Here is a 21,805-nt window from a genome sequence, read left to right on the forward strand (position 1 = left end):
TTTCCCTTGGTTAATACATTGGCTTTCGAACAGGCATCCCTGAGCCAAGGCCTAACCCAGCCCCGCCGGTCTTGTCTTCAGCTGTGGCCTATAAGGAACGTTTGCAAGGAGAGTGACGCCCCAAGCGCGTGTGCTAATTGTGCAGAACAGTAAAACTCCAATAGTCTGGCACCCAATTGTCCAGCACTCCCAATAGTCCGGCATCAAAACGGCAAGCGCTCCTGACGGAACTGGGATGGAACGTGGAACCGCTCAGGTCAGCCGCTCTCACATGGGTTATAGCAGGGAGGGGAGGTGTTTGGCCCTGGGGAAGAGAAGGGGGAAGAGGTGGGGGATTGGGTTACGCACGGCATCCTGGCCAGCTCATTGAAAAGCCGGCTGTTCAGTGCATGTGTCCCAGTGTCTGGAGGAAGACGCGAGCTGTACCGGCGGCTCCGGGACCCGAGCATAAGGTTGGGGGAGGGGAGAGGCGGGGGGATTGGATTGGGAGTATGAAGTACCTCCTGATATTCCGGCATATCCGATAGTCCGGCACCACCTAGGTCCCAAAGGTGTTGGATTATCGGAAGTCTATTGTACAATGCCACTAGGGGCAGGGCAGAGAACATAAGCACGGCCGTACTGGGTCAGACCAAAGGTCCATCTAACCCAGTAGCCTGTCTGCCCACAGTGGCCAGTGCCAGGTGCCCCAGAGAGGGTGGACCGAAGACAATGATCAAGCGATTTGTCTCCTGCCATCCCTCTCCAGCCTCTGACAAACAGAGGCCATGGACACCATTTCTAACCCCTGGCTAATAGCCTTTTATAGACCGAGGGGGGAGAGTTTCTCTGATCTCTGCTCATAATCATCTTACACCGCAAGACACGCGAGAGTCAAGAGCCCACCATCCTATTTCACCCCCCCGTCCCATTTAATTATGAACCATCCCAGCCCTGTTCTTCTGGAACAGCAGTCATGTTGCCAGGCAACCGCACTGTGATTCCTTCAAAATCTTCCTCACACAGGTTGTCAGGCCTTCCAGGCATGACCTCCATCCTGGACAGGGCCCACACATTTTCATCAGATGGCCTCAGAGTGCTTCACAAAGGCTGTGTGTGCGCATCGTTATCCCCATTTTACAGATGGGGCAGAGTGTGTGTGCGTGTATGAGAGAGACATACACACAGAGAGAGTGCGAGCATCATTATCCCCATTTCACAGATGGGGCAGAGTGAGTCTGCGTGTGTGAGAGAGACATACACACAGAGAGTGTGCAAGCATCATTATCCCCATTTTACAGATGGGGCAGAGTGTGTCTGCGTGTATGAGAGAGACATACACACAGAGAGTGTGCAAGCATCATTATCCCCATTTTACAGATGGGGAAATGGAGGCACAGTCCATGAACAGGCAGCACCGCCCCAGAATCAGCGCTCGAGAAATGTGCAATTCCGGCAAGGCACGGTCGCTGCTGGTGCAGCTCGGTTTGCACATCTGTGGCAACACGATGCAGCAGATTCATTGTCCCTGTGACGTGCAGGTCCTGCTCTATGGTCCTTAGCTAGGCGCGGGAACAGGGGTAGGAGGCAAGGCCTCACCTTGGGTATGTCTAGACTGCATCCCTCTGTCGGCAGAGGGATGCAGATTAGGCAGATCGACATTGCAAATGAGGCAGGGATTTTAATATCCCATACCTAATTTGCATAAAAATGGCCGCCACATTTTGCCGACTCAGCACTTTGTCAGCAAAAAGCGGCAGTCTAGAGGGGGATTGTCGAGAAAGAAAACCCTTTTTGACAGATCCCTTATGCCTCCTGCAAGGAGGTTTACAAGAACTGTCGAAAAAGGCTTTCTTTCACCTCCGATCCCCCTTTAGACTGCCGCTTTTTGCCGACAAATTGCTGAGTCGGCAAAATGTGGCAGCCATTTTATGTAAATTAGGCACGGGATATTTAAATCCCTGCCTCATTTGCAATGTCCACCTGGCTAATCTGCATCCCTCTGCCGACAGAGGGATCCAGTCTAGACATACCCCTTCACTCTGCCCCCTTTCAGCATCCTTCTTCCTAGCCACAGCTATTGTAAGCAGTGCTCCTACAGCCATGCAAATTGTGTGCCCCTGGTATGGTCACATGGTAACTCTGCATTTCTCCTCCCTCCTTGCATTACGCCTACCTTAGGAGCGTTTTTACAGGCATGAGGAGCACGCTTGCCTCTGGCACGCTATAAATACCAAGCATCCTGCTTTGCGGCCCAAGAACTCCACTCACCCTTGTTTTGTTTTCAGCAACGCTCAAACGTCAACGTCTTCAGGCACAAAGGGACAGCCTGATGGTCTGACCTGTCAACATCTCGAATGGAAAACACGCTCCTCAAGTAGCTGGGATGAGGTTCTAATTATTCCCCACATACCCGCCTGCCTAAATACAGCATAGACATCCAAGAAAAGCACGCTTCAACTACGGAGCGCTTTCCCCAGAGTTAAATGCAGCCCTGCCGCTCCTCGGAAGCCAAGTTTCATCTACAGAAAATAGTAATTTGCTGACACGGGTGTGCAGCGCTCCATGCGAACCACGTAAGATAATCCACTACACGAGCGGCCTGCCGCTCCCTAAGCAGTATGGCTTCAAACCCTCCGTCTCCCGGGAAGTTGAACATGCGCCCATTTCAGAGCCAAGGTGAAGGGTGTGGTGAGGCTGAACAACCCAACTTTGTCAATACTTCGGACCATCTGAGTAACAAAGGCACCTAGCACAGGGGTGCTATCTGATTTTCTGAACAATGACACAAACACCAGGATGCACGCGCTGTACTGAAATGCAATAACAACAAGCCTTATTTGTAATGTCTTAGCCAGCTCTGCTTTTTATGTGGTACGACTACAATTTTCCAGTGACTAAATCAAAGCTCTGTCAAGCCATTGTTCAGAGCAAAGATAACTACCATGGGGTATGTCTACACTACCCTCCTAGTTCGAACTAGGAGGGTAATGTAGGCATACCGCACTTGCAAATGAAGCCCGGGATTTGAATTTCCCGGGCTTCATTTGCATAAGCGGGGCGCCGCCATTTTTAAAACCCCGCTCGTTCGAACCCCGTGCATCGCGGCTACACGGGGCTCGAACTAGGTAGTTCCACGAGGAGTAATGGTAGTTCGAACTAGGAAGCCTAGTTCGAACTACCTAGTTTGTGCCGCGTGTAGCCGCGCGGCACGGGGTTTGAATGAGCGCGGTTTTAAAAATGGCGGCGCCCCGCTTATGCAAATGAAGCCCGGGAAATTCAAATCCCGGGCTTCATTTGCAAGTGCGGTATGCCTACATTACCCTGCTAGTTCGAACTAGAGGGGTAGTGTAGACATACCCCTATTTATCACTCCCAAATCTTAAAGGTGATCTGCCAGAAATTCATGAAGGATTGGTCCATCCGTGCTTATTAGCCAGGATGGGTCGGAATGGTGTCCCTAGCTTGTCAGAGGCTGAGAATGGGTGACAGGGAAGAGATCAAATGATGATTCCTGTTCTGATCACTCCCTCTGGGGCACCGGGCATTGACCACTGCAGGCAGACAGATCCTGGGCTAGCTGGACTTTGGGGCACTTCTGCATAGCAGGGCTAAAGCCGAAATAAGCTACGCAACTTGAGCTACATCAGTTGCGTAGCTTAAGTCAAAATAGCTTATTTTGGCTGTTGGCGCTGTCTACACAGCAGTTATTTCGAGAAAGTGCCCTCTTGGTCCGATTTTCCTTACTCCTCGTACAATGGGGCTTACAGGAGTCAGAGTAAGAAGTCCTCCAGCTCGACATTATTACGACATTATGTTGAAATAACTGCCTGCTGTATAGATGCCGACTACGTTATTCCGCAATAAAGCCGCTGTGTAGACATAGCCTTGGTCTGATCCAGACTGGCCATTCTTATGCATCTTTATGATGTATAAAGAAGTCTGAAACATTCCCCCCACACACTAATATTTTTTTACTTGAGAAACATCTGGGAATCTGATCTGTGCTAGTTTTGCCTCCTGGAAGGTCTAAGACATATGTATTAGGAACTTTAACATCTTAATTGACGGCAGCGAGGGGAGGGGGAAAGGCAGAATCTTTAACAACAGCTTGCTTTTTCCAAAATGTTTATTAGTTATCAGAGTTAACCAGGCATTCACAAAAGTAAACAAACACTAAGAGTATTTAAAAGCGGCGAGGAGTCCTGTGGCACCTTATAGACTAACTGAAGTGTAGGAGCATAAGCTTTCGTGGGCAAAGACCCACTTCGTCACATGCATCTGACAAAGTGGGTCTTTGCCCACGAAAGCTTATGCTCCTACACTTCAGTTAGTCTATAAGGTGCCACAGGACTCCTCGCCGCTTTTGCAGATTCAGACTAACATGGCTACCCCTAAGAGTATTTAAGCAGCCTGACTCCCAAGCCCTAGCTCTAACTTAGTTTTCTGATGGAAGGAATATATTTCGACAGGGTTAAGATAATCTTCCACTGAAAATTCTTGCTTGCAGTAGGAAGCTACAAACACAGTTTGTAAGAAGTTGGTAATCTGATTTGCATGTACAATTCCTATTGGATCAAGCAGGTGGCCGAGGACTCAGCTATCCAATCAGTGTGGATTCAGTGAGCACAAGCACATTTGACCAGTGCACTGATTGTGCCTTAAGCTGAAATATGGCCCCGCACAGTCTGACTCCAGCCAACTCAAGCCTCTAATTTAGCTCTTTAAAGTCTGTGCCAAATACTCTGCTGCCTAAAGAGGCAGGCTCCTATCAAAACCCTGGATTTCAATACCTCCCCGACTTCTGGAGGGTTTGGATCAAATCCCCAACGACAGCCCCAACTTAGCAAAGCACTTAAGCGTGTGTGTAATTCTCATGGGAGTCAAAGGGCTTCAGTAGGCACCTAAGGGCATGTCTACACTAGGAAATTATTTTGAAAGAACTTAATTCGAAATAACAACTCCCGGAAATAACAAAATTGAAAAAGTGTGGGAGCCTCAAAATGAGTCCAGGGCAGGCTCTGTTATCATGAACACGCTACCTTGACTTAAGAGCTCCAGGAAGCACTGGCAAGTAATTACTTCCGAATGACTCTGGGGAGTCGTTATTTCGAAATAGCAACAGCGGAGCGCCCACACGACCCCTATTTCGAAATGACTATTTTGAAATAAGCGTTATTCCCCGAGGAAAATAGGAGTCCAGGTTTCCAAATCAGCAGCCCGTTATTTCAAAATGGGCTTGGTCGTGTGGACGTGCCACTTATTCATTTGAAATAAGGGGGGCAATTTGAAATAACTCCCTCCTGTAGACCGGGGCTTCGTGTTTTGAGGAACTGGGGCCTAGGAATCTGGCCTCTATCTCCAACCCAGGCTGAGTCAAAATCCAGGATCCAACCATTCTCAGACTGTGAGCAAGTTCTGAATTCTATCACAGAATCCTAGAACTGGAAGGGACCTCGAGAGGTCGTCGAGTCCAGTCCCTGTCCTCATTATAGCCCAAACGATAGCATTTACCCCAGGACTGGATGCAGTTAGTCAGGCCTGCCGATGTGTGGGGGCAAGGGGGCCTGGAGATTCAAAGGGGCCCGGGGCTGCTGCTTCTGGGGCAGCAGTGGTGGGCGGAGCTCTGGGCCCTTTAAATCACTGCTGGAGTGCTGCTCTAAAGGCTGACTGCCCTTGGCCCCGCCCCTTCTGCTAGAAGCCCCGCCTCCTTCAGGAAGCACAAAGCGGCCTCCCACCTACCTTGCCCAGGCTACCCTGCAGCTAGTGAGAAAACCTTTGGGTTTGCATAGGGACTGGCAGGATGAGCTAAAAACGGGAACTGAACGAGGAGAAAGGAGACCTGGGTTCTGTGTTGGCTCATTTCCCCCCACCCCTCCCATCCCTTGGTCATGCCAAGGGCCCCACCAAACTCCCAGTCCTATTTGGTCCATGTCACGGTCATAAGATTTTTAAAATCACAAATGTCATGATGTCAGCTACTGAAACTGGACATTTCATGGGGTTGCAATTGTAGGGGTACTGACCCAAAATGGAGTTGTGTGTGTGTGTGTGTGTGTGTGTGTGTGTGTGTGTGTGTGTGTGTGTGTGAAAGGGGTGTGTCTGTGTGTGTGTGTGTGTGTGTGTGCTGTGTTGGTGTGTGTGTGTGTGTGTGTGTGTGTGTGTGTGTGTGTGAAAGGGGTGTGTCTGTGTGTGTGTGTGTGTGCTGTGTTGGTGTGTGTGTGTGTGTGTGTGTGTGTGTGTGTGTGTGTGTGTGAAAGGGGTGTGTGTGTGTGTGTGTGTGCTGTGTTGGTGTGTGTGTGTGTGTGTGTGTGTGTGTGTGTGTGTGTGTGAAAGGGGTGTGTCTGTGTGTGTGTGTGTTGGTGTGTGTCTGTGTGTGTGTGTGTGTGTGTGTGCTGTGTTGGTGTGTGTGTGTGTGTGTGTGTGTGTGTGTGTGTGTGTGGTACTTTTATGGCCACACTTGTGCTGCTGCCTGCAGAGCTGGGCCCTCAGTCAGCAGCCACTACTCTGGTTGTGTACCTCAAAAGGGAGCAGCACAGGGGTAAGGTGGCATGGTTGGTATTGCCACCCTTACTTCTTCAGGGCTGGGTGTCCGGCCACCAGCCGCTGCTCTCTGGCCACCTAACTCTGGAGACAGGGCAGAAGGGTGTCAGGACTGCTGCAATCACCCTAAAACAGGGCTGGTAAAAATACAGCCCAAGGGCCGGATCTGGCCCGCGGATGCAGCGGGGAGCCTCAGGCAGGCTCCTGGCTTGTCCCCCATCTCCCCTGGATGCTGCTCAGAAAAGAGGCTGACAGCTGTTTGTGTTTCACAGCTGTAGGGGGAAAGACTTCATGAGCTGCCCCCGCCTCCAGCACAATCCCATTGGCCGGTTTCTAGCCAATGAGAGCTGCCTGTTTGAAGAATGGGCAGTGTGTGAAGCACCAATCCCTCTTCCCGTCCAGCTTGTAATTATCCACAACGCACATGGCCCCTGCAGCCAGTGCAGGGGTGGGGGCAGGCAGGGAGGCTGCCTAAGAAACATGCTGGGCTGCCAGCTGGGAGTCACTCAGGTAAGCCTCCTGGCCAGAGCCTGCCTCTGGCACCCCAGTCCCTCCCTGCCCCCAACCCTTTGCCACCCACTCCGGACCCCCTACCCCACATAACCCAAACCCTCTGCCCCCTCCTGAACCCAACTCTGAAACCAGTCTTCTGCTCCAGATCACAACCTCCTCCTGTCCATGGTCACAGCCCAAACCCCTGTACTCCAGTGCCTTGCCCGACGTCACAACCCCTTCCTGCCCTAGGTCATAACCCAAGTCCCTGCACTCCCTCCTGAGCCCCAGTGCTGTGCCCCAGGTCACAACCACCTCCTTCGCCCAAACTTCCTCCCAGACCCCACATGCCCACCTGCACCCCAGTCCCTTACCCCAAGCTCCCTTCTGCACCTAACCTCTATCCTAGAACCCGCACCTCCTCTATTAATAACCTGGAAGTGCGGCCCTTGACAGCATTCCAAAATCTTGGAGTGGCCCCCATTAAAAATTATTGCCCACCCCTGCCCTAAAATAACATTGAAGCCACCCTGCAACTCCCTTTTGGGGCAAGACCCCCAATTTGAGAAACGCTGGTCTCCTAGGTAAAAGTACACCAAAGATCGGAAAGGGTTAGAGAATAAGACAGAGAATATCTTAATGCCTCTGTATAAATCCCTGGCATGTCCCCTACTTGAATACTCCCTGCAGATGTGGTCATCTGGTCTCTAAAAAGATATCTTGGCATTGGAAAAAGTTCAGAAAAGGGCACCAAAATTAATCAGTGATTTGCAATGGCTGTCATACGAGGCGAGATTAATAAAATGGGGACTTTTCAGCTTGGAAAAGTGAGGACTAAGGGAGTTAGGGATATGATAGAGGTCTATAAAATCATGACAGGTGTGGGGAAAGTGAATAAAGAAGAGGTATTTACTCCTCCTCATAACACAAGCACTAGAGGTCATCAAACAAAATGAATAGGTAGCAGGTTTAAAATAAACAAAAGGAAATATTTCTTCCCACAAAGCACAGTCAACCTGTGGAACTCCTTGCCAGAGGATGTTGTGAAGGCTAGGACTTTAACAGGGTTCAAAATACAGCCAGATACATTCCTGGGGGATAGGTCCACCAAGATGTCCCTAGCCTCTATTGGTCAGAACCTGGGAATGGGTGACAGGAGGTGGATCACCCAATGATTGCCTGTTCTGTTCACTCCCTCTGGGGCATCTGCTATTGGCTCTGTCAAAAAACAGGATCCTGGCCTAGAAGGACCTTTGGTCTGACCTAGTGTGGCCGTTCTTAGGCTCGTGTGTCCGTGACCCGTTTTGCATGGCCGTGAATTTGGTAGGGCCGTAGTCACTTGCTCCGTCCAGGTGGTCTCTTACAATGTATTTCTACAGCTCCACGCACAATGAGGTCCTGATCTCTGTTCGGTGCTACTGTAATGTAAATAAATAAGATGACAATTTCAAAACGTTGGCGTTGACTGTATCCCCCGAAAGGCCCTGGCTTTAGATGTCAATTGCTCTCTCATCTCTGGTTTTTCTATGGCTTCACTCACGGGGAAAGCAGGGGAAATAAAAACTGAAGTCTTTGGAGCAAGGCAGGGTGCTGCCGCAGTCCCCCTGGCATGAATATTCAGAGTCAGAAAGAGCTTCTCCAGGAGACCCCTGGGCAGCCGCAAAGCTGCCCCACAAGGCAGCACGTTTTGAAAGCCTCGTGCGAGACTCACCTAGGGAGGTTGTGGAATCTCCATCTCTGGAGATATTTAAGAGTAGGTTAGATAAATGTCTATCAGGGATGGTCTAGACAGTGCTGGGTCCTGCCATGAGGGCAGGGGACTGGACCCGATGACCTCTCGAGGTCCCTTCCAGTCCTAGTATTCTATGAGACCGGCTCTCTGCAATCCATTTAACACTTGGCACCTCGCAGAGGGCTATTTTGGAAAGGTCTGCAACAGCCCTGGAAATGCAGCTTTGAAGTGTGGCTCAAGGCTTTGTTGTTGCTCAAAGAAAAGGGGTTTTACATTTGTCATTAAATGCAAAAACCAAATGAATTATTGGGCCAGAGCCGGCCAAGCCAGGTCAGTTACACTCCAGCAGCTGGCGCCGGGGTCTGGACGGTCTCCTTCTCCAGTTTAATAGCCTGGCTGATCGACTGCCGGCTTCCTCGCGTCCTTGTAAAATGCTTTCTGCACTGTTGGTCGGTTACAAACATTTGCTTCCCGGCCACTGATGGACCAGAGGGTGGGAGCGTTTGGTTTCTGCATCTAGGGCCCGACAGTGGCAAACGTACCCCGAGGGTGGATTCTCCTAAAGCAAGACACGGTCCATTTGTACAGACAGCCCCATCCCAGAGGACAGCTTGGGGAGTCAAACGGCCGCTAGATCCAAACATGGGTAGAGGCAGGAAGGCAACTCACAGCATCCGCGGTGTTTCTTACACAGGCCTGTCCGCAGGGTGTGTGTGCGTGTGCGTGTGCGTGTGTGTGTGCGTGTGCGTGCACGCGTGTGCGAAGGATCCTTCATGGTCTGCCATAGGGCTGATTCCTGCTGACCTAGAGAAAGCTGAGATGGTGCATTGCCCCAGCCTCCCTCCTCTGTGCTCTGGCCAACTGGAAAGTTCCCCCTTCCTTACCTAGGAGTGAGGCTGGAGGCGGGGCTGGGCCGTGGGGCACGGAGCTGGGCTGCAGGGGGGCAGGGCTGGGCCACGGGGTGGGAGGAGCCCCCCGTCCTCCCACAGCTCACATCCCCCCCAGAAATTCCTGCGTAGGGGCCTGTTACAAGCACTACCCCATATGACGTGAATAAGAAGGGTTATGGTCCACAGGCCCGCCGACGGGGGAGGAGGAGGCAGATGCCCCGGGACCCAGTGATTCAAAAGGGGCCAGGGTTCCCGCCTGCTGCTCCCATTACTGTGGAACCGGGCAGAGACCCGGGCCCTTTAAATGGCTGTTGGAGCACTGCGCCGCACACTCCACACAGCTGAGAGCTGAAAGAGGCTGTCACAGTGTGCTCCCAGCAGCACGAGGACCGGTTGCCTCGGCCCCACCCCTTCTGCCCAAGGGCCCGCCCCTTCCGAGAGCAAGGCCCTCCCCCCCCGTTGCACAGGGGCCCGTGGAAGCTGTCAGTCCCCGACTGTCCCCATGATACAGATTGGGAGACAGGCTGCCCAATGACTGTACGCTGACCTGGTGGCAGAAGCCAGGGGTAGAACGGTCTGATATTTAGCACATGCTGCATGGCAATCGCGGATATCCTTTCTGCATCCACGTGTCAACCGCCTTTTGGAGGCCAGGACTTTAACACTGTGCTTGGCTTGCTGGCAGGAGCCGGAGAATCGGAGCAGGACCGGGGCCCAGATGTTTAAAGGGATTTCCCCATTGCTGTGCTGAGCGTTTCCCCCATTAACTGATCTAGGATCCCCCAGCTCCTTTTCAGGAGTCATGTCAGCTCTTAGGGGGTCACAATCCCCTTGGCAGTCAATGTGAGTTAGGCTCAGAGGGGCTTACGTCCCTTTGGAGACTAAGACGGGAGTTCAGCTTGCGAACACCGATCACACCGATGCCTAAATCCCTTTAAAATCCAGGTCTTAGTTGGGACAGAAAATTCAGAGTGGATTTTGTTTTCTCTCAAAGGGCTTCTGTTCCTCCAGTGGTGAGGTGATGCATGTGATTAAGTAACTGGAGAAGTAGGCTGTGCCCATGAAAGCTCATGATACCATCGACATGTTTTGTTAGTCTTTAAAGTGCTACCAGACGACTTGTTGTTGTTTAAGTTGTTCCTGTTACAGACTAACGCGGCTCCCCCTCTATAACTTTACCCAGTTACTTCATCACACACATTTTAACATGCCTATTAGATGATTCGGAAATAGAAAATGTCAGCAGTTACACAGTAAAGCCTTTGAAGTCAGCTCCCCAAGTGCACCGGCTCCTGCCTGCTCCCCCCTCCCACTGCTGCCTCTGTATCAGAAGCAGCAGTGCAGGGCTGGGAGGGCAGGTGGCTCCCCAGGAGCCAGTGTACACGGGGAGCTGGCTTTTAAGTCGGCTCCCTGTGCGCACCAGGAGCCTGCGTGTAACTGTGAACACTAACCCAAGATCCCAGGCTCATGGGTTAACGGTGTACACGGTTCCACTTTAAGTCCCCTGCTAGTCATTGCACCTGCTGTAGCCCCGGACCAGCCTCCTTCCATCGTGTGGCCCAGCAGGAACGGTGCCGAGACCCGTGTTGCCGTGCCGGCACGTCACTGAAGCAGAGAGCGCAGATGGGTTCATTATCCAGCGATTCCCTTGGATTCCAATGGCACGTTTCGGTGCAGAAGAAAAACAAACCCAGTGCACCACACTGAGCAAAGCACTTGGGTCCCATTAAACTCACTTCCCATGGATGTATTTTCTCTGCGTGGGAAGTCCCGAGCCAGACCTCAAGCGCTCCGTTCGGCCCGGGATTGAAGCACAGTTTTAAGCCGCCAATGAGTCAGAGGGTGCTAATTAAAAGTGACAGGTTGACAGGAGGGGAATGAAACGATTCTCGACACCCGGCGCGGCGAGCTATCCCCACTCCCCATCGGCACACCAGGCGGAGGCAGGCCTGCTTCTTTAAAAACCAGCAGATCCAAAAAACAAAAGCAGAGAGGAACTTTTTTGGGGGGAGGTTAACATTTTTCTTTTTTTTTGAAAGGGACACTGGCAATCACTCCGGGCCCCATTTTCCAAGTCTTTCCAGGCAGCCCTCTAGCGAGCCGTGGGAGGGACGCCGAAACTTGATCCCAGCTGTGGTTTTGTAATTTGAATTCTGCCATGCTTTAAAATAAGTTTGACAGCCCTCCCACTCCCCAGGGAGACGGAGGAGCCTCACATTGTTCCTCTCGGCTCTGCTGGCTGAGCCAGGAGGCATTCGCTGGCTCCAAAAGGCGTTCCCCCCCGATTCTGCTCGGGGCCATGAGACAGGATGAGAAGGTTGCAGGGGGGAGGGGGAATCCTACAACGATTCCGAGGCAGGTAAGGAAGCCCCCCCCCCCCCAGTGGATGGAAGTGGGACAGAGAAAAGAAAGTAGCTCGCTTCTGTACTAAGTGACCTGCTGGTACCAAGGTGCAGCCTAGACATTCACTGGCTGGCTGTGGGATGGGGCTCGTGGCCTTGGGGACTCTCATGGCTCTTTGTCCCTGTTATTCGCTGGGTGAGCCCACCGACAACGCCCTCCCGAGCAGGGACGTCAAATCCCGTTGCACTGGCGAAGCAGTTAAACATATTGTTTTACTAGGGGACTGATGAAAGGGGGAACACGTGGGGGGCACCGCCACCCGCCTGCCTTGAGCAGCCCCTGATCAGAAGCATCCCGATCGGAGAAGACTGCCTGTGGGGTACCCCGGCCTGCCACAGGCAGCGGCTGTGCCAAAGCAGCCCCTGTCCTCGGCAGGCAGGGAACTGCTCCAGCCCCCCTGGTTAACCAGTTAAACCTTCCCATCCCTGCTCCTGAGCATTTATGCTCACAGCAGCCAGTCCCCACCAGCTCCAGCAGCACTAGACATTCACAGACACAGCGATCCCGCTGTTTTCCCTCTCTGGGCAGAATAAATTTTATTACATGCGCTGAGGTGTGTGTGGATGTGCACCACCAGTACAAACACATGCTGGGGAGGGAGGGGGCTCTGCTCATCAGTTGGGCAGCATTGGAATCTCTCCTGCGAGGCCGCCCAAGAGCTCAGCTTCCAGGGAACGCAGGCTGGCTCCGGAATGGTCCACGCCAAACAGCTCTCTCCAGGGGCCATGCGTGGGTAGGAACGTGAGAACGGCCACACTGGGTGGGACCAAAGGTCCATCTCCCCCAGTGTCCTGTCGGCCGACAGTGGCCAACGGGAGGTGCCCCGGGGGGAACGAACAGAGAAAGGAATCATCGAGTGATCCCTCCCGTCGCCCACTCCCAGCTCCTGGGCTGCTGTCCAGTGTCCAAAGCAGGAGCTCGTGGCAGGGCCATGTGCGTGCTGCACTGTAGCCTGCCCAGGCCATTCCATCCCGAGAGGGGTTAACCGTGTTGTGCGCCGATCACACCGGCTGCCCCGACAACGACAATGTACACCTGAAACGCAAGCCTGGGGGTGGGGAGCTGCCCGCCCTGCCGCTGGGTGTCTTTGGAAGGTCGTTGCTCTGGTGTGGCTCCGCGGCTGCAGCAAGCAGGCACCTGCAGCGATGCCTTGAGTGTGGCCACAAAGCCAAAGGCTACCCCTCAGACACCCTGCGCATTCGCAGCACACGAATACTCCGCCCACGCCATCCCGATGCCAGTGGAAGGTGCGGCGCTGGCAGTCCTGGAGACCACAGGAGTCATCCTACCGGCTCAGACCCAAAGTCCAGCTAGTCCCCTGCCAGACACAGGGAGAGAGACCCACAGGAATAGACACAAGTCCAGGCTCATTCTGGTCTCTCCTAGCTTGAGAGTGGCCAAGGCCTTCAAGCAGGAGAGTTAATATCCCTTCCAGGATGTTTCTCGTTATGATGCAAAGGTTTGTGATCTGTGCAAATGTGCTGTACTTGGCTGTGGCAGTGAGTCCCACCATCTAAGCCACGGGTTCCCAAACTGGGGGGCGTGAAGGAATTCCAAGGGGGGCACAAGGCAACCCAGTTCCCCCTCCGCCCGGGTCAATCCTCTTGCTATTTTTGTTTTTCAGCCCTTCAGTTTCTTTTTCTTTTTTTTGCTCAACAAGTTTTGCTGCTGGGGGGAGGAGGGGCGTGAGGGTTTCTCAAAAATCAAAAGGGGGCGTGATGCCGAAAAGTTTGGGAACCACTGGAAGTAGGGACACACCCAGGGCAGTGGATCTACCATCGTTTGGTGGAGAGCAGACATGCCGGGAGCTGGCTGAATGGTTTTCTGTTTCCTGAATAAACTGCCAGAGACTGCGGCCACGTAATCAAGGCAGGCAACAGGCAAAGCAGGCACCTGTATCCAGTTAAGGCCTACGGCGCTACGTTCAAAGATTTCCCCTCAGGAAGGAAGAGGAAGGAGAAAAAGGAAGGACTGAGAGGAGGAAGAGCATTGCTGGAGAGCTGAGGTTTGCAAAAAGGGAAGAGTGCTTGGGCGGAAGCAGGGAAGATTCGCTCCGGTACTACGGAGCATTTGGCGAATGGCTCAGGGAAAAGGCTGCTCAATTGGGACTAGAGGAAAAACTCCATCAGTTGCTGCTACCTAGAGTCCTGGGGCCAGAACTCAGAATAGGGGGTGAGCCCTGATTCCCCCAACCCTCCCCACCCCACTAAAAAGTCTGTTCCTGGAAAGGGAGGCCAGGATTATGAAAGGGTTACACCCCAATCCTTGAACTTTGCCAATGATGAGGTAAGCTGCAACCTTGGCCTCCAGAAAAGCTAAGAGGCAGGGTGGAGGGTCACCGCGAGTCTCCGAGGCAAACAATAACCCTCTAGAAGTGCAGGTCCCACGGGGCATGGCTGGGGCTTTGCCACAAAGCGTATTGTCCACAGAACCGGTACAGCAACCTTCCCCTCACGCACCACATGCTGCTGTGTACAGATGTGGTCTCCTCACCTCAAAAAAGAGATTTTGGCCTTGGAAAGGGTTCAGAAAAGGGCAACTAAAATGATTAGGGGTTTGGAACAGGACCCATATGAGGAGAGGCTAAAGCGACTGGTACTTTTCACTTAGAAAAGAGTTGAGACTGAGGGGGGATATGATAGAGGTCTATAAAATCATGAGTGGTGTGGAGAGGGCCGATAAAGAAAAGTTATTTATTAGTTCTCTAAATAGAAGAACTAGAGGACACCAAATGAAATTAATAGGTAGCAGGTTTAAAACTAATAAAAGAAAGTTTTTCTTCACACAGCGTGTAGTCAACCTGTGGAACTCCTTGCCAGAGGAGGCTGTGAAGGCTAGGACTCTAACAGAGTTTAAAGAGAAGCTAGATAATTTCATGGAGGTTAGGTCCATAAAAGGCTATTAGCCAGGGGATAGAAGTGGTGTCCTTGGCCTCTGTGTGTCAGAGGCTGGAGAGGGATGGCAGGAGACAAATCGCTTGATCATTGTCTTCGGTCCACCCTCTCTGGGGCACCTGGTGCTGGCCACTGTCGGCAGACAGGCTACTGGGCTAGATGGACCTTTGGTCTGACCTAGTACGGCCGTTCTTATGTTCTTATGCTGCCACCCAGCCCTGATGCAGACATGGTCATTAAGCATTAGAGAAGCCACCAAGCACAGACTCTAGGTGAAGGCGCGGCCTTTCTTGGGGCGCTGCCAGAAAGGATGCCAACAGCGCCTGCCTGTGGACATGGCACCCTGCCCCTGGGAACTTTGTGCACTCAGGTCCCATAGGCCTCTGAAGAGCCCGGCCAACAGACAGCTACGACTGCGTTGGCTAAGGCATAGCCCAGCGAGGTCACGGCGAGTCTCACAACCAACTTCTGTGGGCTTCAGCTCAGCCCCTAACGCCCAGCCAGAGACTCCGCTGTGAAAGGCTCCAGTGCCCAGTAACAATCCCCTGAGGATTAGCAAACATCCATCTCTGGCATCAATGGCGCCGTCAACACCATTGTATCCCAGTTCCCTCCTCTTTCCTATTTTTGATGGGAGATTTCCAAGGGTCCCCTGTCAGGAATACAGATACCTCAGCCACCTGGAAGGGGCAGCTCCTGACTTCCTACAGCCGCAGTCAAAGCTGCCGCTGACGAGTGTGGCTGAAGCTGACGGGGATTTGCTCGACTGATCCAACTGCACATTGGACGCTGAGCTTTGAGTGAGACTTCCCGGTAAATTCTTTTAATATAAGAACAGAAGAACGGCCAGACTGGGTCAGACCGAAGGTCCCTCTAGTCCAGTAGCCTGTCTGCCCACAGTGGCCAATGCCAGGTGCCCCAGAAGGAAGGAACACAACAGGTAATCTTCACGTAATCCCTCCCCTGTCATCCATTTCCACACTAACAGAGGCTAGGGACACCATTCCTACCCATCCTGGCTAATAGCCACTGATGGACCTAACCTCCATGAATTTATCTAGTTCTTTTTTGAACCCTGTTAAAGTCCTGGTCTTCAGAACATCCTCTGGCAAGGAGTTCCACAGGTTGACAGTGCCCTTTGTGAAGAAAAACTTCCTTTTGTTTGTTTACTTATTAATGTCATTTGGTGACCCCTAGTTCTTATGTTATGGGAACAAGTAAATAACGTTTCTTTATTCACTTCCTCCATACCTGTCATGATTTGATAGACCTCTATCCTATCCCCCCTTAATCACCTCTTTTGTAGGCCGGAAAAGTCCCAGTCTTTGTTGAGGGGATATTTTCAGGGACCCATAAAGTTAAAGACGTAATAGCAAGTAGGAAGTCTACTGACCCTGCAAGCATGCAGTGAAATCCCAAGTTCAGATGGGAAAGGCTCCATGTGCACACCGGAAAATTCCACCCCCTGTCCTCGGAAAGGTGAGAATCTTTCATCTGCTCATTCAGGCCTGTGTGCAATAGAGCATTCCAGGGTGCACACAGGCAAAATTACATACACCTCACAACTCCACGGCTCACTTATAACAAGGGTCCTCGTGCTCAGCTCAAAAGTCATGAAGCTACCCTGGAAGGGCTATGATTTTCCTGCTTTTCTGTTCCTATCGTTTTCGATAAGCAAGACATGAGTGAAGTCGAGGGGTCTAATTCATTCAGGGATGTCACAATCCAGCAATGACATCCCCACTGATACACTTGTGATGTCACGCATGCTGGGTCGTGACATCAGCAGGCTAAAAAGCAGGACGAGTAAGGAAAAGATAAATTACAGACACACAGCGCCTGGTGCTGAGGAGACGAGAGGAAAGCTGCTACATGGTTTTCAGATCAAGAGATTAAACATTGCAGCTTGCGGGGGGAGGGGTGACAGCCAGATTTTAAGGCTATGGAAGGACCACCTTTGTAGGGGCTCAGCTGATGCAGAAAGTTGAGCACAAATAAACAATGAACAAAAAAACAGCATCTCCCGGAGATAATAAAGGGAGATTGAGTTTTATAGCCCTACAGGAAGGTAGAGGAGCCGGGGTTTTCCCAGAACACAGTGTGTCTCCTTTGTTTTGTTTGAGAGATCAGCAGATGCAAGAGCTATATCAGATTGCCCAGGAAGTCCCCAGTAAGGGAGTGGGTGTAAAAACTACAAGGAACAGCATTAGCAAAGTTAGATCCAGACTAGATGACTCATCCGCACTCTCCTGCTATTACTGTGTCCTCTCCAATCAAAGGGGAAGAGAGAATAAATAACAGTTTGGTACTGACCCAGTGCCTGCTGTCCATCCAAGGGCTTTAGAAAGTGAATGCACCCTTTTTACAAATGGGGAAACTGAGGCACACCGAAAGGCAATGACTCAGCCTATGGCACACATATGGCAGCTAGTCAATAGCAGAGGCAGAAACAGCCTGACTCGGAATTCTGTGTCTGGTCCACTGGACTCTCCCGACCTCCGCCCGTACGTTTGGTTGAGCTATAGCGCACGCTTACTGGAAGGAGGCGGTCTGTGATACAGGTGTTTACTCTTGGAGGCATTTCTCATGGCGCTGGAGGAAGGATGCGGCTGCATTGTCAGAAATGTCTCCTAGATTTGCCCAGTTTTACAAAAGATCAACATCCAAGATGCGCGGGGTGCACGTAAGGAGAATGAAACTATATTGGCGGTCACTGTCGGCAGGTGCTGACCAACTACCCTTCCTGCTTCTCCAGAGAAATGCCAACGCCTTTTCCCTCCAACACAAACACTTCGGTGTGCTTTACAACCCAATACAAAGCGCCAGTATCTCTGTTTTCCTAGGCAACCCTGAAGTGACACACAGGTGAACCAATGTCAGCACACTCACGAAAAGCCTGCATGCCCAATCCAGTGCTCCTAAGCAGTCTGTAGCAAGAAAGCAGCATGCGCCCAGAAGCCACCCTACAATAACAAACCTTCAGGACTGTGTTAGCAATGCAGGAAGTTGTGTCAATAATGACACAGATTTCAAGGGTCAACCTCAGAAGAGGAGGGCGGGGAGGAAAGAGAAAGACGTTTAAATAGTAAAAGATCCATTGTGGCTTCTTTTCCATCGGGTTTTTATGGCGACGATTCTGCACGACTCTACAAAACAAACACGTACTGCCTTCAAGGAGCAGCTGCTTCTTAGGACCCATACTCTGATTTCCTTCACTTCGGGGTAAATCAGGAGTGACTGCACTGGTTTATACTCTACAGGTTGGACCTCCCTGGTCTGGCACCCTGGGGACCTGATTGGTCCCAGATGAGGGATTTTTCTGGACCGCGGAGGTTATTTCAGGCCCTCCCCTCTCCCCGCTTCCCGGCCCCCCCCGCAGCCCTGCTGAGCTGTACGCCAGCTCCCAGGTCCCCACCCCCCTGCAGTGCGCTGGGTCTTTCTGGCCCTGGAACATCGGAGGTCATGCTGGACCACGGATGTTGCCGGACCAGAGAATTCTGGATTTTAGAGGTGCAACCTGCACTTACATTGGCATAACTAACATTCATTCTGGGTTCCACAGTTATTTAAAAAAAAAAAAAAAAAAAAAAAAGCTAGCTGCACGTCTGAGAAGTCTTCTGCAGAACGAATGCCCACCAACCGAACCGAACATGTACACACAGGTCCCTTTACTGCACTCTGGCAATGTGAAGGTACTATACCCGATATGTAAAAACAAAAGGAAAAACTATGTAGCACTTGAAAGACTAACAAGATGGTTTAATAGGTGATAAGCTTTCGTGGGCCACACCCACTTCCCTCCTTTTAAAGGCCTCTTCACACTGCACACGTGGTCTAATGTAACCTTTGTGTAAACGTGATTCCAGCCAGCTCCAAGTGGATGCGGTAACTTTCTGTGCTGAAAACTTTGGGCCTAATTCTCATTTCCTTGCAGTGTAAGAAGGCCTTCAAGGAAATCCAATTTGCATTTATATTCAGATTCCTTTATACTGTCCAAGTGGGGCTCTCATGTAAATGAGAAATAAGCCTTTTGATTCCAGTGCCATCTTTGGGGTTGTTTCAAACAAAATCTCTTATTTAATCATGCTCCTTAGCCCAGCTGAGTCAAAACTCACCTGGCGTCCCACCAGGTTGGTGCCTTCCTTGGACAAAGAACAGACATTCTGGCTACTTTGGATTTTTTTAAAATCTCAGGTCGTTTCTCATGCAAGGAAAGATGTTAACCCCAGTGTCCTGGCCAAAGGATTCTAGAAAGAACTTCCTTTTGCCTGCGGGCTTTTTTCCAGCAACTGCAAAGGGTTACAATGTCCTCTTTCGCTCTTTCTCCCACCCTATTGGGCAGCTGTCGTGTTCCACCCCAGAGGGGACATTTTTTTAAGGGCAGGAAAAGTGACTCCTGGCTATGCTGTTTGTAGATTGCTGTGCAACCCTTTTCAACAAAAGGAACTACCTTCATATCATATATTATTACTGGGCAAAATACTTGAGCCCATACCGTTTCCTCATTCAATACTCCCATTGAAGTGCCTGGGAATTCGTGCATGAGTCAGAATGTTAATATTTGACTCGCCGATATTATTAACCACAGTGGCAGTTATTCCTGGCTTTGGAAAATTCTTCCATGCCCACTGTACAGTCTGGGGCAGTCGGTCATGTATTCAGGACCTGGACAGGTAAAGACCAACGCGATCCTGGTACCCACAAGGAATGAGGTGAGAATTGCAGGTGAATTTTTCTCTAAGTTGCCAACAGCTTCATGCTGGGCCACACTGGTGTTTTAACTCTAGTGACTAGGTAACAGACTCTGAGCCTAGGTCTACATTAGAGTAGGCAGGTCGGATTAAGGAACAGCTTACCCTAAGCCGAGCCATGGCGTCTACACTGAGGGAGGCCGACAGGAGCACACGCAGAATGAGGATTACAGGACGCCGGTGGGGGCTGCCTTCGGCGTCCGGTTTGGGGGCCTACACTAGACCCGCTACATCAAACACTAGAAGATCAACCTCCAGAGGGTCGATCTTCTCCGTAGTGTAGACGTACCCTAAACCTGTTCAGCCTCTAAGGAGTTAAGTAGCCGAGAGTGACTCAGATTCCTCCACCTGGCACTCAAAAGTCCCTGTATAACTAGACTTGGCACTTTGAGACAACTCCACGAATCCAGAGTCTAAAACGCGCTGCATTCCGTTTGTCAAAAGAAGGCAAGTCCCAGTTAATTGAGGAAACAGAAACGTTCCCTCCACCCGCCTCCAGGCTGCTGCCTGGATTTTCAGAGTGAACATTGTGCAAAGAGAGTGAAATGTAATGTGGGGACACCTGCCCCCTCCGCCCGCCCCAGAAGCTGGCGTGTGCTTGTAATGCCATCCGTTCCGCACCTTGGAATCGCGTCACAGCTGCTCACGCAAGCACGGCAGACTTGTGGCTGACACAAGATGCACAGAATCCACCTCTCTCAAAACCCCCCTGGTCTATTTCAGCGGTACGTCGGAGATCGACGCACATTCACGCCGACAGCCGCAGCCGGATGCCAATTCATAATAGGACGCACTGTACTGAGGAAAAGCCTATCTGGCATTGTACATGATTTCTTACACAATTCATCATATGGAGACTCCACACAGAGAAAAGGAGGGGAGGTGGGAAGGAGCCAAACTAACGTGGTAACGGAAAAATAAAAAACCTTCCCCATTTCTTCATTCCTCCAACGATTTGCAAGATGCCTCTCCCTGCCTCTCTCGTCTGTCCCTTGCTGCAGAAGGAAAAGCGTCCAAAACGTACAGTAGTTGTGTTTTTTTTAAGCTCACTCTAACTACTGCACACAATTCAAAGGAAATATAGGAAACCACAATTCTCAGCTCTCCATACGAGGCAAATGGAAAGTCACTTAAAGTGACTCCTGTCTTAAAGTGGCAGGATCCATTTTCTTTGTCATGGCAAAAAAAAGGAAAACCAAACCAAACCAACGCCCGCAAACATCAGCAGAATGCGGGCCATCTGCACAGCTGTGACGCTGCAGCTGATTGGTGCCAGGAGAGGTGACATGCCACTAGCGAACCATTTGCTTGTACTGTCCTACAAGTCCAGTTGTCTTCTACACGTGGAGTAGTTAGATGCGGAGACCCTGACAGAGTTCCCAAAGACCTGGTAGTGCCCAGAATGTCCCGTTCCCCAGAGGAAAATTCAGCTGGGGACGGGGTAGCTTCCCACATAGATGCTAGGCGGGTGTGATTGCAAAAACTTTTGCAAGTGCACATTAAGCTGTGCCTAGTAGGAGCCAGCAGGGGAATGCAGTTTCGTAAGCGCGCTCCAGAGACGGTAGGTAAGAGGAAAGGGACTAAAAAAAGCCCCACTCCAACAACCAATGAAAAATTCACATCAAAGGCAACTTCTCTGTACAGCAGATGAGCAGATCTTTCTCCACATCTCTCTCTTTTTTAAAAAAACAGATGAACTCAGGACGTGGAGGGGGGGAGGCAGCACTTCATTAACTCCTTGTCTCTCAGAGACACACGAACGATCACGCCACCCGGGGAAAGGAAAACCACACCGCATTTCTTGCTGCAAGCCGTTGGAGTTTACAAAAGGCAGCGGGTCAGTGACAGCAGAAGCCAAGCTGTGTTTATCTTAGGGGTTCCCATGACTAATACCTAACCCGCGGAAGCACGATCGCATCACCGTCTAATAAAGAAAAAAAAAGGAGGGGGTGGGGAGAAGGAATTTTTAGCTGTAAAAATAAAAGGCCATTATTTCTGAAAAGCTCAGGGATGACACAAATAGCTGAAATGCCTCCGAGCGGAGAAGCATCATGTTTAACTCTTGCCGAGCTCACCGTGACACGGAACGAAGAAAAGGGGAAGAGGAGAAAAAGTTAAAGG

At 51.2% G+C, this 21,805-nt stretch overlaps 1 protein-coding gene across 13 annotated transcripts in view; it reads right to left on the bottom strand.

Moving 5' to 3' along the window:
• The window catches only part of LOC102449832 (zinc finger protein 469), a 511,263-nt gene that overhangs the window by 106,388 nt on the left and 383,070 nt on the right, over window positions 1-21,805 (bottom strand). Inside the window, exon 6 of one of the 13 annotated variants that reach the window (XR_012906629.1) lies at window positions 12,014-13,357. The exons of 11 other annotated variants lie outside the window; for them this stretch is intronic. The gene's annotated coding sequence lies outside the window, so the exon portion shown is untranslated. Of the gene's footprint in view, window positions 1-12,013; window positions 13,358-15,123; window positions 21,609-21,805 lie in introns of those variants that run through there. One more of the 13 variants, XR_331721.4, reaches the window with a different exon arrangement.

The sequence above is a fragment of the Pelodiscus sinensis genome, chromosome 12 (genome assembly GCF_049634645.1).
Source record: "Pelodiscus sinensis isolate JC-2024 chromosome 12, ASM4963464v1, whole genome shotgun sequence".
NCBI lineage: Eukaryota > Metazoa > Chordata > Testudines > Trionychidae > Pelodiscus > Pelodiscus sinensis.